General features: G+C 44.8%; 11 non-coding genes across 11 annotated transcripts; all 11 read left to right on the top strand.

Annotated features, from left to right (window-relative positions):
• The first annotated feature begins 138 nt into the window (after positions 1 to 138).
• LOC141275048 (U2 spliceosomal RNA) lies at positions 139 to 329 on the top strand. The gene has a single exon (XR_012323303.1). It is a non-coding gene; the product is annotated as a U2 spliceosomal RNA (small nuclear RNA).
• Positions 330 to 1444: 1115 nt separating this feature from the next.
• Positions 1445 to 1636, top strand: LOC141150130 (U2 spliceosomal RNA). The gene has a single exon (XR_012246399.1). It is a non-coding gene; the product is annotated as a U2 spliceosomal RNA (small nuclear RNA).
• A 1116-nt stretch (positions 1637 to 2752) lies between these two features.
• Positions 2753 to 2943, top strand: LOC141275047 (U2 spliceosomal RNA). The gene has a single exon (XR_012323302.1). It is a non-coding gene; the product is annotated as a U2 spliceosomal RNA (small nuclear RNA).
• A 1115-nt stretch (positions 2944 to 4058) lies between these two features.
• On the top strand, positions 4059 to 4249 carry LOC141275046 (U2 spliceosomal RNA). The gene has a single exon (XR_012323301.1). It is a non-coding gene; the product is annotated as a U2 spliceosomal RNA (small nuclear RNA).
• A 1115-nt stretch (positions 4250 to 5364) lies between these two features.
• LOC141275045 (U2 spliceosomal RNA) lies at positions 5365 to 5555 on the top strand. The gene has a single exon (XR_012323300.1). It is a non-coding gene; the product is annotated as a U2 spliceosomal RNA (small nuclear RNA).
• A 1115-nt stretch (positions 5556 to 6670) lies between these two features.
• On the top strand, positions 6671 to 6861 carry LOC141275043 (U2 spliceosomal RNA). Its single transcript, XR_012323298.1, has one exon. It is a non-coding gene; the product is annotated as a U2 spliceosomal RNA (small nuclear RNA).
• Positions 6862 to 7976: 1115 nt separating this feature from the next.
• Positions 7977 to 8167, top strand: LOC141275042 (U2 spliceosomal RNA). The gene has a single exon (XR_012323297.1). It is a non-coding gene; the product is annotated as a U2 spliceosomal RNA (small nuclear RNA).
• Positions 8168 to 9279: 1112 nt separating this feature from the next.
• LOC141149766 (U2 spliceosomal RNA) lies at positions 9280 to 9470 on the top strand. Its single transcript, XR_012246052.1, has one exon. It is a non-coding gene; the product is annotated as a U2 spliceosomal RNA (small nuclear RNA).
• Positions 9471 to 10585: 1115 nt separating this feature from the next.
• Positions 10586 to 10776, top strand: LOC141275041 (U2 spliceosomal RNA). The gene has a single exon (XR_012323296.1). It is a non-coding gene; the product is annotated as a U2 spliceosomal RNA (small nuclear RNA).
• Positions 10777 to 11891: 1115 nt separating this feature from the next.
• On the top strand, positions 11892 to 12082 carry LOC141273866 (U2 spliceosomal RNA). The gene has a single exon (XR_012322169.1). It is a non-coding gene; the product is annotated as a U2 spliceosomal RNA (small nuclear RNA).
• A 1115-nt stretch (positions 12083 to 13197) lies between these two features.
• On the top strand, positions 13198 to 13388 carry LOC141149886 (U2 spliceosomal RNA). Its single transcript, XR_012246167.1, has one exon. It is a non-coding gene; the product is annotated as a U2 spliceosomal RNA (small nuclear RNA).
• The last annotated feature ends 982 nt before the right edge of the window (positions 13389 to 14370 follow it).

Genomic DNA, 14370 nt, shown 5'->3' with positions numbered 1-14370 from the left:
GCAAGCCAAAAAGTGCAGGCATGTAAGGGATCTAGAGGTTGACAACATGTCTTCTTAACGGGAGTCCAGGAGCTCATCTCCACAAATGGACTTTTCAGGATCCTTGGGTGGCTCCGTAGTTTGAAACCAATTCTGGTTATCGCTTCTCGGCCTTTTGGCTAAGATCAAGTGTAGTATCTGTTCTTATCAGTTTAATATCTGATACGTCCCCTATCTGGGGACCATATATTAAATGGATTTTTAGAACAGGGAGATGGAAAAAGAGCTTGCTCTGTCCACTCCACGCATTGACCTGGTATTGCAGTATCTCCAGGACCGGTGCACCCCTTCTTTAATGCAGTTTCTAAAATCAGAAAGAATTGAATTCAATGTTTTTTGTTCATTTTGCTTGTTTGTCGGATTTTGGGATGGACTCTTTGGCTTTGCTTTTCTTCTCCTCATTGGATTTTTCATGTTCAAAGTTGCAGAAGCCAGATTACAAGCTCATTTTGGTTCAACTTCAGCAACTGTGCATTGCATTGCCATGTAATGTGTTGCAATGCTATCTTTCTAGCTCTCCCTTTTTACTTCCTTTTGGATAAACAGACATATTAGGCAAGCATTTTGGAGCTTTCACCTAAATAACTACAGGTGGTGAGATAAGCTGCACAATATAATTGACCTTTCAGTATATTGTTGCACACACACCATCTATTTAGCAAATGCCCTTGTTATCAACAGCAGCCTTTTAAACTCACCTGAGCTAACAGGTATGTGCGCTGGTTACTCTGCTGTGCTTAATATTTCTTTTTTGGTTTGCTACAATGCCTTTTCTGAAACGTTGTCTCCTTCTGCTGGAACACTGACTTCTTTCATTTAATGCCTGCAGACTATAAAAGAGAACCCAACCCAAAAAGTTTGGTTGATTAGTCTGTGGCATTCTGTTAAACTGTTGCTTATGGCGGTCTCTGTGAGCTTCTCAGCGACATTCAGCCAGCCAGGTATCCTGCCTGCAGTAGATGGAATGTGGCAATGGAACGCTGGCTGCGCGTGTCATAATAGGCTCTGAGCCTTTATATACCTGTGCACAGCAGCAGCCACCTTCAGTCTGCTGCTGGACAGCCAGCAGCAGCAGCAGCAGGAGAGGTATGTAATCAGGAGCCCTCCTGCTAAGGGTAGACAGCTGCTCGTTCCACCCCACCCCCCGCCTTAATTGGTTCTCCTCCCTTTCAACGGTGTTGAGGCGGGTGGGAACAGCAGGGGGTGAAGGTGCTGTGTTTAAAGAGGTGGAGTTATGCAGATCTAAAACGCGTGGATTGCAGCAGCAGCAAGCCGAAAAGTGCAGGCATGTAAGGGATCTAGAGGTTGACAACATGTCTTCTTAACGGGAGTCCAGGAGCTCATCTCCACAAATGGACTTTTCAGGATCCTTGGGTGGTTCCGTAGTTTGAAACCAATTCTGGTTATCGCTTCTCGGCCTTTTTTGCTAAGATCAAGTGTAGTATCTGTTCTTATCAGTTTAATATCTGATACGTCCCCTATCTGGGGACCATATATTAAATGGATTTTTAGAACAGGGAGATGGAAAAAGAGCTTGCTCTGTCCACTCCACGCATTGACCTGGTATTGCAGTATCTCCAGGACCGGTGCACCCCTTCTTTAATGCAGTTTCTAAAATCAGAAAGAATTGAATTCAATGCTTTTTTGTTCATTTTGCTTGTTTGTCGGATTTTGGGATGGACTCTTTGGCTTTGCTTTTCTTCTCTTCATTGGATTTTTCATGTTCAAAGTTGCAGAAGCCAGATTACAAGCTCATTTTGGTTCAACTTCAGCAACTGTGCATTGCATTGCCATGTAATGTGATGCAATGCTATCTTTCTAGCTCTCCCTTTTTACTTCCTTTTGGATAAACAGACATATTAGGCAAGCATTTTGGAGCTTTCACCTAAATAACTACAGGTGGTGAGATAAGCTGCACAATATAATTGACCTTTCAGTATATTGTTGCACACACACCATCTATTTAGCAAATGCCCTTGTTATCAACAGCAGCCTTTTAAACTCACCTGAGCTAACAGGTATGTGCGCTGGTTACTCTGCTGCGCTTAAAATTTCTTTTTTGGTTTGCTACAATGCCTTTTCTGAAACGTTGTCTCCTTCTGCTGGAACACTGACTTCTTTCATTTAATGCCTGCAGACTATAAAAGAGAACCCAACCCAAAAAGTTTGGTTGATTAGTCTGTGGCATTCTGTTAAACTGTTGCTTATGGCGGTCTCTGTGAGCTTCTCAGCGACATTCAGCCAGCCAGGTATCCTGCCTGCAGTAGATGGAATGTGGCAATGGAACGCTGGCTGCGCGTGTCATAATAGGCTCTGAGCCTTTATATACCTGTGCACAGCAGCAGCCACCTTCAGTCTGCTGCTGGACAGCCAGCAGCAGCAGCAGCAGGAGAGGTATGTAATCAGGAGCCCTGCTGCTAAGGGTAGACAGCTGCTCGTTCCACCCCACCCCCCGCCTTAATTGGTTCTCCTCCCTTCCAACGGTGTTGAGGCGGGTGGGAACAGCAGGGGGTGAAGGTGCTGTGTTTAAAGAGGTGGAGTTATGCAGATCTAAAACGCGTGGATTGCAGCAGCAGCAAGCCGAAAAGTGCAGGCATGTAAGGGATCTAGAGGTTGACAACATGTCTTCTTAACGGGAGTCCAGGAGCTCATCTCCACAAATGGACTTTTCAGGATCCTTGGGTGGCTCCGTAGTTTGAAACCAATTCTGGTTATCGCTTCTCGGCCTTTTGGCTAAGATCAAGTGTAGTATCTGTTCTTATCAGTTTAATATCTGATACGTCCCCTATCTGGGGACCATATATTAAATGGATTTTTAGAACAGGGAGATGGAAAAAGAGCTTGCTCTGTCCACTCCACGCATTGACCTGGTATTGCAGTATCTCCAGGACCGGTGCACCCCTTCTTTAATGCAGTTTCTAAAATCAGAAAGAATTGAATTCAATGTTTTTTGTTCATTTTGCTTGTTTGTCGGATTTTGGGATGGACTCTTTGGCTTTGCTTTTCTTCTCCTCATTGGATTTTTCATGTTCAAAGTTGCAGAAGCCAGATTACAAGCTCATTTTGGTTCAACTTCAGCAACTGTGCATTGCATTGCCATGTAATGTGATGCAATGCTATCTTTCTAGCTCTCCCTTTTTACTTCCTTTTGGATAAACAGACATATTAGGCAAGCATTTTGGAGCTTTCACCTAAATAACTACAGGTGGTGAGATAAGCTGCACAATATAATTGACCTTTCAGTATATTGTTGCACACACACCATCTATTTAGCAAATGCCCTTGTTATCAACAGCAGCCTTTTAAACTCACCTGAGCTAACAGGTATGTGCGCTGGTTACTCTGCTGCGCTTAAAATTTCTTTTTTGGTTTGCTACAATGCCTTTTCTGAAACGTTGTCTCCTTCTGCTGGAACACTGACTTCTTTCATTTAATGCCTGCAGACTATAAAAGAGAACCCAACCCAAAAAGTTTGGTTGATTAGTCTGTGGCATTCTGTTAAACTGTTGCTTATGGCGGTCTCTGTGAGCTTCTCAGCGACATTCAGCCAGCCAGGTATCCTGCATGCAGTAGATGGAATGTGGCAATGGAACGCTGGCTGCGCGTGTCATAATAGGCTCTGAGCCTTTATATACCTGTGCACAGCAGCAGCCACCTTCAGTCTGCTGCTGGACAGCCAGCAGCAGCAGCAGCAGGAGAGGTATGTAATCAGGAGCCCTCCTGCTAAGGGTAGACAGCTGCTCGTTCCACCCCACCCCCCGCCTTAATTGGTTCTCCTCCCTTCCAACGGTGTTGAGGCGGGTGGGAACAGCAGGGGGTGAAGGTGCTGTGTTTAAAGAGGTGGAGTTATGCAGATCTAAAACGCGTGGATTGCAGCAGCAGCAAGCCGAAAAGTGCAGGCATGTAAGGGATCTAGAGGTTGACAACATGTCTTCTTAACGGGAGTCCAGGAGCTCATCTCCACAAATGGACTTTTCAGGATCCTTGGGTGGCTCCGTAGTTTGAAACCAATTCTGGTTATCGCTTCTCGGCCTTTTGGCTAAGATCAAGTGTAGTATCTGTTCTTATCAGTTTAATATCTGATACGTCCCCTATCTGGGGACCATATATTAAATGGATTTTTAGAACAGGGAGATGGAAAAAGAGCTTGCTCTGTCCACTCCACGCATTGACCTGGTATTGCAGTATCTCCAGGACCGGTGCACCCCTTCTTTAATGCAGTTTCTAAAATCAGAAAGAATTGAATTCAATGTTTTTTGTTCATTTTGCTTGTTTGTCGGATTTTGGGATGGACTCTTTGGCTTTGCTTTTCTTCTCCTCATTGGATTTTTCATGTTCAAAGTTGCAGAAGCCAGATTACAAGCTCATTTTGGTTCAACTTCAGCAACTGTGCATTGCATTGCCATGTAATGTGATGCAATGCTATCTTTCTAGCTCTCCCTTTTTACTTCCTTTTGGATAAACAGACATATTAGGCAAGCATTTTGGAGCTTTCACCTAAATAACTACAGGTGGTGAGATAAGCTGCACAATATAATTGACCTTTCAGTATATTGTTGCACACACACCATCTATTTAGCAAATGCCCTTGTTATCAACAGCAGCCTTTTAAACTCACCTGAGCTAACAGGTATGTGCGCTGGTTACTCTGCTGCGCTTAAAATTTCTTTTTTGGTTTGCTACAATGCCTTTTCTGAAACGTTGTCTCCTTCTGCTGGAACACTGACTTCTTTCATTTAATGCCTGCAGACTATAAAAGAGAACCCAACCCAAAAAGTTTGGTTGATTAGTCTGTGGCATTCTGTTAAACTGTTGCTTATGGCGGTCTCTGTGAGCTTCTCAGCGACATTCAGCCAGCCAGGTATCCTGCCTGCAGTAGATGGAATGTGGCAATGGAACGCTGGCTGCGCGTGTCATAATAGGCTCTGAGCCTTTATATACCTGTGCACAGCAGCAGCCACCTTCAGTCTGCTGCTGGACAGCCAGCAGCAGCAGCAGCAGGAGAGGTATGTAATCAGGAGCCCTCCTGCTAAGGGTAGACAGCTGCTCGTTCCACCCCACCCCCCGCCTTAATTGGTTCTCCTCCCTTCCAACGGTGTTGAGGCGGGTGGGAACAGCAGGGGGTGAAGGTGCTGTGTTTAAAGAGGTGGAGTTATGCAGATCTAAAACGCGTGGATTGCAGCAGCAGCAAGCCGAAAAGTGCAGGCATGTAAGGGATCTAGAGGTTGACAACATGTCTTCTTAACGGGAGTCCAGGAGCTCATCTCCACAAATGGACTTTTCAGGATCCTTGGGTGGCTCCGTAGTTTGAAACCAATTCTGGTTATCGCTTCTCGGCCTTTTGGCTAAGATCAAGTGTAGTATCTGTTCTTATCAGTTTAATATCTGATACGTCCCCTATCTGGGGACCATATATTAAATGGATTTTTAGAACAGGGAGATGGAAAAAGAGCTTGCTCTGTCCACTCCACGCATTGACCTGGTATTGCAGTATCTCCAGGACCGGTGCACCCCTTCTTTAATGCAGTTTCTAAAATCAGAAAGAATTGAATTCAATGTTTTTTGTTCATTTTGCTTGTTTGTCGGATTTTGGGATGGACTCTTTGGCTTTGCTTTTCTTCTCCTCATTGGATTTTTCATGTTCAAAGTTGCAGAAGCCAGATTACAAGCTCATTTTGGTTCAACTTCAGCAACTGTGCATTGCATTGCCATGTAATGTGATGCAATGCTATCTTTCTAGCTCTCCCTTTTTACTTCCTTTTGGATAAACAGACATATTAGGCAAGCATTTTGGAGCTTTCACCTAAATAACTACAGGTGGTGAGATAAGCTGCACAATATAATTGACCTTTCAGTATATTGTTGCACACACACCATCTATTTAGCAAATGCCCTTGTTATCAACAGCAGCCTTTTAAACTCACCTGAGCTAACAGGTATGTGCGCTGGTTACTCTGCTGCGCTTAAAATTTCTTTTTTGGTTTGCTACAATGCCTTTTCTGAAACGTTGTCTCCTTCTGCTGGAACACTGACTTCTTTCATTTAATGCCTGCAGACTATAAAAGAGAACCCAACCCAAAAAGTTTGGTTGATTAGTCTGTGGCATTCTGTTAAACTGTTGCTTATGGCGGTCTCTGTGAGCTTCTCAGCGACATTCAGCCAGCCAGGTATCCTGCCTGCAGTAGATGGAATGTGGCAATGGAACGCTGGCTGCGCGTGTCATAATAGGCTCTGAGCCTTTATATACCTGTGCACAGCAGCAGCCACCTTCAGTCTGCTGCTGGACAGCCAGCAGCAGCAGCAGCAGGAGAGGTATGTAATCAGGAGCCCTCCTGCTAAGGGTAGACAGCTGCTCGTTCCACCCCACCCCCCGCCTTAATTGGTTCTCCTCCCTTCCAACGGTGTTGAGGCGGGTGGGAACAGCAGGGGGTGAAGGTGCTGTGTTTAAAGAGGTGGAGTTATGCAGATCTAAAACGCGTGGATTGCAGCAGCAGCAAGCTGAAAAGTGCAGGCATGTAAGGGATCTAGAGGTTGACAACATGTCTTCTTAACGGGAGTCCAGGAGCTCATCTCCACAAATGGACTTTTCAGGATCCTTGGGTGGCTCCGTAGTTTGAAACCAATTCTGGTTATCGCTTCTCGGCCTTTTGGCTAAGATCAAGTGTAGTATCTGTTCTTATCAGTTTAATATCTGATACGTCCCCTATCTGGGGACCATATATTAAATGGATTTTTAGAACAGGGAGATGGAAAAAGAGCTTGCTCTGTCCACTCCACGCATTGACCTGGTATTGCAGTATCTCCAGGACCGGTGCACCCCTTCTTTAATGCAGTTTCTAAAATCAGAAAGAATTGAATTCAATGTTTTTTGTTCATTTTGCTTGTTTGTCGGATTTTGGGATGGACTCTTTGGCTTTGCTTTTCTTCTCCTCATTGGATTTTTCATGTTCAAAGTTGCAGAAGCCAGATTACAAGCTCATTTTGGTTCAACTTCAGCAACTGTGCATTGCATTGCCATGTAATGTGATGCAATGCTATCTTTCTAGCTCTCCCTTTTTACTTCCTTTTGGATAAACAGACATATTAGGCAAGCATTTTGGAGCTTTCACCTAAATAACTACAGGTGGTGAGATAAGCTGCACAATATAATTGACCTTTCAGTATATTGTTGCACACACACCATCTATTTAGCAAATGCCCTTGTTATCAACAGCAGCCTTTTAAACTCACCTGAGCTAACAGGTATGTGCGCTGGTTACTCTGCTGCGCTTAAAATTTCTTTTTTGGTTTGCTACAATGCCTTTTCTGAAACGTTGTCTCCTTCTGCTGGAACACTGACTTCTTTCATTTAATGCCTGCAGACTATAAAAGAGAACCCAACCCAAAAAGTTTGGTTGATTAGTCTGTGGCATTCTGTTAAACTGTTGCTTATGGCGGTCTCTGTGAGCTTCTCAGCGACATTCAGCCAGCCAGGTATCCTGCCTGCAGTAGATGGAATGTGGCAATGGAACGCTGGCTGCGCGTGTCATAATAGGCTCTGAGCCTTTATATACCTGTGCACAGCAGCAGCCACCTTCAGTCTGCTGCTGGACAGCCAGCAGCAGCAGCAGCAGGAGAGGTATGTAATCAGGAGCCCTCCTGCTAAGGGTAGACAGCTGCTCGTTCCACCCCACCCCCCGCCTTAATTGGTTCTCCTCCCTTCCAACGGTGTTGAGGCGGGTGGGAACAGCAGGGGGTGAAGGTGCTGTGTTTAAAGAGGTGGAGTTATGCAGATCTAAAACGCGTGGATTGCAGCAGCAGTAAGCCGAAAAGTGCAGGCATGTAAGGGATCTAGAGGTTGACAACATGTCTTCTTAACGGGAGTCCAGGAGCTCATCTCCACAAATGGACTTTTCAGGATCCTTGGGTGGCTCCGTAGTTTGAAACCAATTCTGGTTATCGCTTCTCGGCCTTTTGGCTAAGATCAAGTGTAGTATCTGTTCTTATCAGTTTAATATCTGATACGTCCCCTATCTGGGGACCATATATTAAATGGATTTTTAGAACAGGGAGATGGAAAAAGAGCTTGCTCTGTCCACTCCACGCATTGACCTGGTATTGCAGTATCTCCAGGACCGGTGCACCCCTTCTTTAATGCAGTTTCTAAAATCAGAAAGAATTGAATTCAATGTTTTTTGTTCATTTTGCTTGTTTGTCGGATTTTGGGATGGACTCTTTGGCTTTGCTTTTCTTCTCCTCATTGGATTTTTCATGTTCAAAGTTGCAGAAGCCAGATTACAAGCTCATTTTGGTTCAACTTCAGCAACTGTGCATTGCATTGCCATGTAATGTGATGCAATGCTATCTTTCTAGCTCTCCCTTTTTACTTCCTTTTGGATAAACAGACATATTAGGCAAGCATTTTGGAGCTTTCACCTAAATAACTACAGGTGGTGAGATAAGCTGCACAATATAATTGACCTTTCAGTATATTGTTGCACACACACCATCTATTTAGCAAATGCCCTTGTTATCAACAGCAGCCTTTTAAACTCACCTGAGCTAACAGGTATGTGCGCTGGTTACTCTGCTGCGCTTAAAATTTCTTTTTTGGTTTGCTACAATGCCTTTTCTGAAACGTTGTCTCCTTCTGCTGGAACACTGACTTCTTTCATTTAATGCCTGCAGACTATAAAAGAGAACCCAACCCAAAAAGTTTGGTTGATTAGTCTGTGGCATTCTGTTAAACTGTTGCTTATGGCGGTCTCTGTGAGCTTCTCAGCGACATTCAGCCAGCCAGGTATCCTGCCTGCAGTAGATGGAATGTGGCAATGGAACGCTGGCTGCGCGTGTCATAATAGGCTCTGAGCCTTTATATACCTGTGCACAGCAGCAGCCACCTTCAGTCTGCTGCTGGACAGCCAGCAGCAGCAGCAGGAGAGGTATGTAATCAGGAGCCCTCCTGCTAAGGGTAGACAGCTGCTCGTTCCACCCCACCCCCCGCCTTAATTGGTTCTCCTCCCTTCCAACGGTGTTGAGGCGGGTGGGAACAGCAGGGGGTGAAGGTGCTGTGTTTAAAGAGGTGGAGTTATGCAGATCTAAAACGCGTGGATTGCAGCAGCAGTAAGCCGAAAAGTGCAGGCATGTAAGGGATCTAGAGGTTGACAACATGTCTTCTTAACGGGAGTCCAGGAGCTCATCTCCACAAATGGACTTTTCAGGATCCTTGGGTGGCTCCGTAGTTTGAAACCAATTCTGGTTATCGCTTCTCGGCCTTTTGGCTAAGATCAAGTGTAGTATCTGTTCTTATCAGTTTAATATCTGATACGTCCCCTATCTGGGGACCATATATTAAATGGATTTTTAGAACAGGGAGATGGAAAAAGAGCTTGCTCTGTCCACTCCACGCATTGACCTGGTATTGCAGTATCTCCAGGACCAGTGCACCCCTTCTTTAATGCAGTTTCTAAAATCAGAAAGAATTGAATTCAATGTTTTTTGTTCATTTTGCTTGTTTGTCGGATTTTGGGATGGACTCTTTGGCTTTGCTTTTCTTCTCCTCATTGGATTTTTCATGTTCAAAGTTGCAGAAGCCAGATTACAAGCTCATTTTGGTTCAACTTCAGCAACTGTGCATTGCATTGCCATGTAATGTGATGCAATGCTATCTTTCTAGCTCTCCCTTTTTACTTCCTTTTGGATAAACAGACATATTAGGCAAGCATTTTGGAGCTTTCACCTAAATAACTACAGGTGGTGAGATAAGCTGCACAATATAATTGACCTTTCAGTATATTGTTGCACACACACCATCTATTTAGCAAATGCCCTTGTTATCAACAGCAGCCTTTTAAACTCACCTGAGCTAACAGGTATGTGCGCTGGTTACTCTGCTGCGCTTAAAATTTCTTTTTTGGTTTGCTACAATGCCTTTTCTGAAACGTTGTCTCCTTCTGCTGGAACACTGACTTCTTTCATTTAATGCCTGCAGACTATAAAAGAGAACCCAACCCAAAAAGTTTGGTTGATTAGTCTGTGGCATTCTGTTAAACTGTTGCTTATGGCGGTCTCTGTGAGCTTCTCAGCGACATTCAGCCAGCCAGGTATCCTGCCTGCAGTAGATGGAATGTGGCAATGGAACGCTGGCTGCGCGTGTCATAATAGGCTCTGAGCCTTTATATACCTGTGCACAGCAGCAGCCACCTTCAGTCTGCTGCTGGACAGCCAGCAGCAGCAGCAGCAGGAGAGGTATGTAATCAGGAGCCCTCCTGCTAAGGGTAGACAGCTGCTCGTTCCACCCCACCCCCCGCCTTAATTGGTTCTCCTCCCTTCCAACGGTGTTGAGGCGGGTGGGAACAGCAGGGGGTGAAGGTGCTGTGTTTAAAGAGGTGGAGTTATGCAGATCTAAAACGCGTGGATTGCAGCAGCAGCAAGCCGAAAAGTGCAGGCATGTAAGGGATCTAGAGGTTGACAACATGTCTTCTTAACGGGAGTCCAGGAGCTCATCTCCACAAATGGACTTTTCAGGATCCTTGGGTGGCTCCGTAGTTTGAAACCAATTCTGGTTATCGCTTCTCGGCCTTTTGGCTAAGATCAAGTGTAGTATCTGTTCTTATCAGTTTAATATCTGATACGTCCCCTATCTGGGGACCATATATTAAATGGATTTTTAGAACAGGGAGATGGAAAAAGAGCTTGCTCTGTCCACTCCACGCATTGACCTGGTATTGCAGTATCTCCAGGACCGGTGCACCCCTTCTTTAATGCAGTTTCTAAAATCAGAAAGAATTGAATTCAATGTTTTTTGTTCATTTTGCTTGTTTGTCGGATTTTGGGATGGACTCTTTGGCTTTGCTTTTCTTCTCCTCATTGGATTTTTCATGTTCAAAGTTGCAGAAGCCAGATTACAAGCTCATTTTGGTTCAACTTCAGCAACTGTGCATTGCATTGCCATGTAATGTGATGCAATGCTATCTTTCTAGCTCTCCCTTTTTACTTCCTTTTGGATAAACAGACATATTAGGCAAGCATTTTGGAGCTTTCACCTAAATAACTACAGGTGGTGAGATAAGCTGCACAATATAATTGACCTTTCAGTATATTGTTGCACACACACCATCTATTTAGCAAATGCCCTTGTTATCAACAGCAGCCTTTTAAACTCACCTGAGCTAACAGGTATGTGCGCTGGTTACTCTGCTGCGCTTAAAATTTCTTTTTTGGTTTGCTACAATGCCTTTTCTGAAACGTTGTCTCCTTCTGCTGGAACACTGACTTCTTTCATTTAATGCCTGCAGACTATAAAAGAGAACCCAACCCAAAAAGTTTGGTTGATTAGTCTGTGGCATTCTGTTAAACTGTTGCTTATGGCGGTCTCTGTGAGCTTCTCAGCGACATTCAGCCAGCCAGGTATCCTGCCTGCAGTAGATGGAATGTGGCAATGGAACGCTGGCTGCGCGTGTCATAATAGGCTCTGAGCCTTTATATACCTGTGCACAGCAGCAGCCACTTTCAGTCTGCTGCTGGACAGCCAGCAGCAGCAGCAGCAGGAGAGGTATGTAATCAGGAGCCCTCCTGCTAAGGGTAGACAGCTGCTCGTTCCACCCCACCCCCCGCCTTAATTGGTTCTCCTCCCTTCCAACGGTGTTGAGGCGGGTGGGAACAGCAGGGGGTGAAGGTGCTGTGTTTAAAGAGGTGGAGTTATGCAGATCTAAAACGCGTGGATTGCAGCAGCAGCAAGCCGAAAAGTGCAGGCATGTAAGGGATCTAGAGGTTGACAACATGTCTTCTTAACGGGAGTCCAGGAGCTCATCTCCACAAATGGACTTTTCAGGATCCTTGGGTGGCTCCGTAGTTTGAAACCAATTCTGGTTATCGCTTCTCGGCCTTTTGGCTAAGATCAAGTGTAGTATCTGTTCTTATCAGTTTAATATCTGATACGTCCCCTATCTGGGGACCATATATTAAATGGATTTTTAGAACAGGGAGATGGAAAAAGAGCTTGCTCTGTCCACTCCACGCATTGACCTGGTATTGCAGTATCTCCAGGATCGGTGCACCCCTTCTTTAATGCAGTTTCTAAAATCAGAAAGAATTGAATTCAATGTTTTTTGTTCATTTTGCTTGTTTGTCGGATTTTGGGATGGACTCTTTGGCTTTGCTTTTCTTCTCCTCATTGGATTTTTCATGTTCAAAGTTGCAGAAGCCAGATTACAAGCTCATTTTGGTTCAACTTCAGCAACTGTGCATTGCATTGCCATGTAATGTGATGCAATGCTATCTTTCTAGCTCTCCCATTTTACTTCCTTTTGGATAAACAGACATATTAGGCAAGCATTTTGGAGCTTTCACCTAAATAACTACAGGTGGTGAGATAAGCTGCACAATATAATTGACCTTTCAGTATATTGTTGCACACACACCATCTATTTAGCAAATGCCCTTGTTATCAACAGCAGCCTTTTAAACTCACCTGAGCTAACAGGTATGTGCGCTGGTTACTCTGCTGCGCTTAAAATTTCTTTTTTGGTTTGCTACAATGCCTTTTCTGAAACGTTGTCTCCTTCTGCTGGAACACTGACTTCTTTCATTTAATGCCTGCAGACTATAAAAGAGAACCCAACCCAAAAAGTTTGGTTGATTAGTCTGTGGCATTCTGTTAAACTGTTGCTTATGGCAGTCTCTGTGAGCTTCTCAGCGACATTCAGCCAGCCAGGTATCCTGCCTGCAGTAGATGGAATGTGGCAATGGAACGCTGGCTGCGCGTGTCATAATATGCTCTGAGCCTTTATATACCTGTGCACAGCAGCAGCCACCTTCAGTCTGCTGCTGGACAGCCAGCAGCAGCAGCAGCAGGATAGGTATGTAATCAGGAGCCCTCCTGCTAAGGGTAGACAGCTGCTCGTTCCACCCCACCCCCCGCCTTAATTGGTTCTCCTCCCTTCCAACGGTGTTGAGGCGGGTGGGAACAGCAGGGGGTGAAGGTGCTGTGTTTAAAGAGGTGGAGTTATGCAGATCTAAAACGCGTGGATTGCAGCAGCAGCAAGCCGAAAAGTGCAGGCATGTAAGGGATCTAGAGGTTGACAACATGTCTTCTTAACGGGAGTCCAGGAGCTCATCTCCACAAATGGACTTTTCAGGATCCTTGGGTGGCTCCGTAGTTTGAAACCAATTCTGGTTATCGCTTCTCGGCCTTTTGGCTAAGATCAAGTGTAGTATCTGTTCTTATCAGTTTAATATCTGATACGTCCCCTATCTGGGGACCATATATTAAATGGATTTTTAGAACAGGGAGATGGAAAAAGAGCTTGCTCTGTCCACTCCACGCATTGACCTGATATTGCAGTATCTCCAGGACCGGTGCACCCCTTCTTTAATGCAGTTTCTAAAATCAGAAAGAATTGAATTCAATGTTTTTTGTTCATTTTGCTTGTTTGTCGGATTTTGGGATGGACTCTTTGGCTTTGCTTTTCTTCTCCTCATTGGATTTTTCATGTTCAAAGTTGCAGAAGCCAGATTACAAGCTCATTTTGGTTCAACTTCAGCAACTGTGCATTGCATTGCCATGTAATTTGATGCAATGCTATCTTTCTAGCTCTCCCTTTTTACTTCCTTTTGGATAAACAGACATATTAGGCAAGCATTTTGGAGCTTTCACCTAAATAACTACAGGTGGTGAGATAAGCTGCACAATATAATTGACCTTTCAGTATATTGTTGCACACACACCATCTATTTAGCAAATGCCCTTGTTATCAACAGCAGCCTTTTAAACTCACCTGAGCTAACAGGTATGTGCGCTGGTTACTCTGCTGCGCTTAAAATTTCTTTTTTGGTTTGCTACAATGCCTTTTCTGAAACGTTGTCTCCTTCTGCTGGAACACTGACTTCTTTCATTTAATGCCTGCAGACTATAAAAGAGAACCCAACCCAAAAAGTTTGGTTGATTAGTCTGTGGCATTCTGTTAAACTGTTGCTTATGGCGGTCTCTGTGAGCTTCTCAGCGACATTCAGCCAGCCAGGTATCCTGCCTGCAGTAGATGGAATGTGGCAATGGAACGCTGGCTGCGCGTGTCATAATAGGCTCTGAGCCTTTATATACCTGTGCACAGCAGCAGCCACCTTCAGTCTGCTGCTGGACAGCCAGCAGCAGCAGCAGCAGGAGAGGTATGTAATCAGGAGCCCTCCTGCTAAGGGTAGACAGCTGCTCGTTCCACCCCACCCCCCGCCTTAATTGGTTCTCCTCCCTTCCAACGGTGTTGAGGCAGGTGGGAACAGCAGGGGGTGAAGGTGCTGTGTTTAAAGAGGTGGAGTTATGCAGATCTAAAACGCGTGGATTGCAGCAGCAGCAAG

Source organism: Phyllobates terribilis, unplaced genomic scaffold, assembly GCF_046119375.1.
Source record: "Phyllobates terribilis strain yellow unplaced genomic scaffold, ASM4611937v1 Scaffold_5__5_contigs__length_657084704, whole genome shotgun sequence".
NCBI classification, from domain to species: domain Eukaryota; kingdom Metazoa; phylum Chordata; class Amphibia; order Anura; family Dendrobatidae; genus Phyllobates; species Phyllobates terribilis.
Note: the sequence above shows the minus strand (reverse complement) of the source record. Positions and strands in the feature narration are given on the sequence as shown.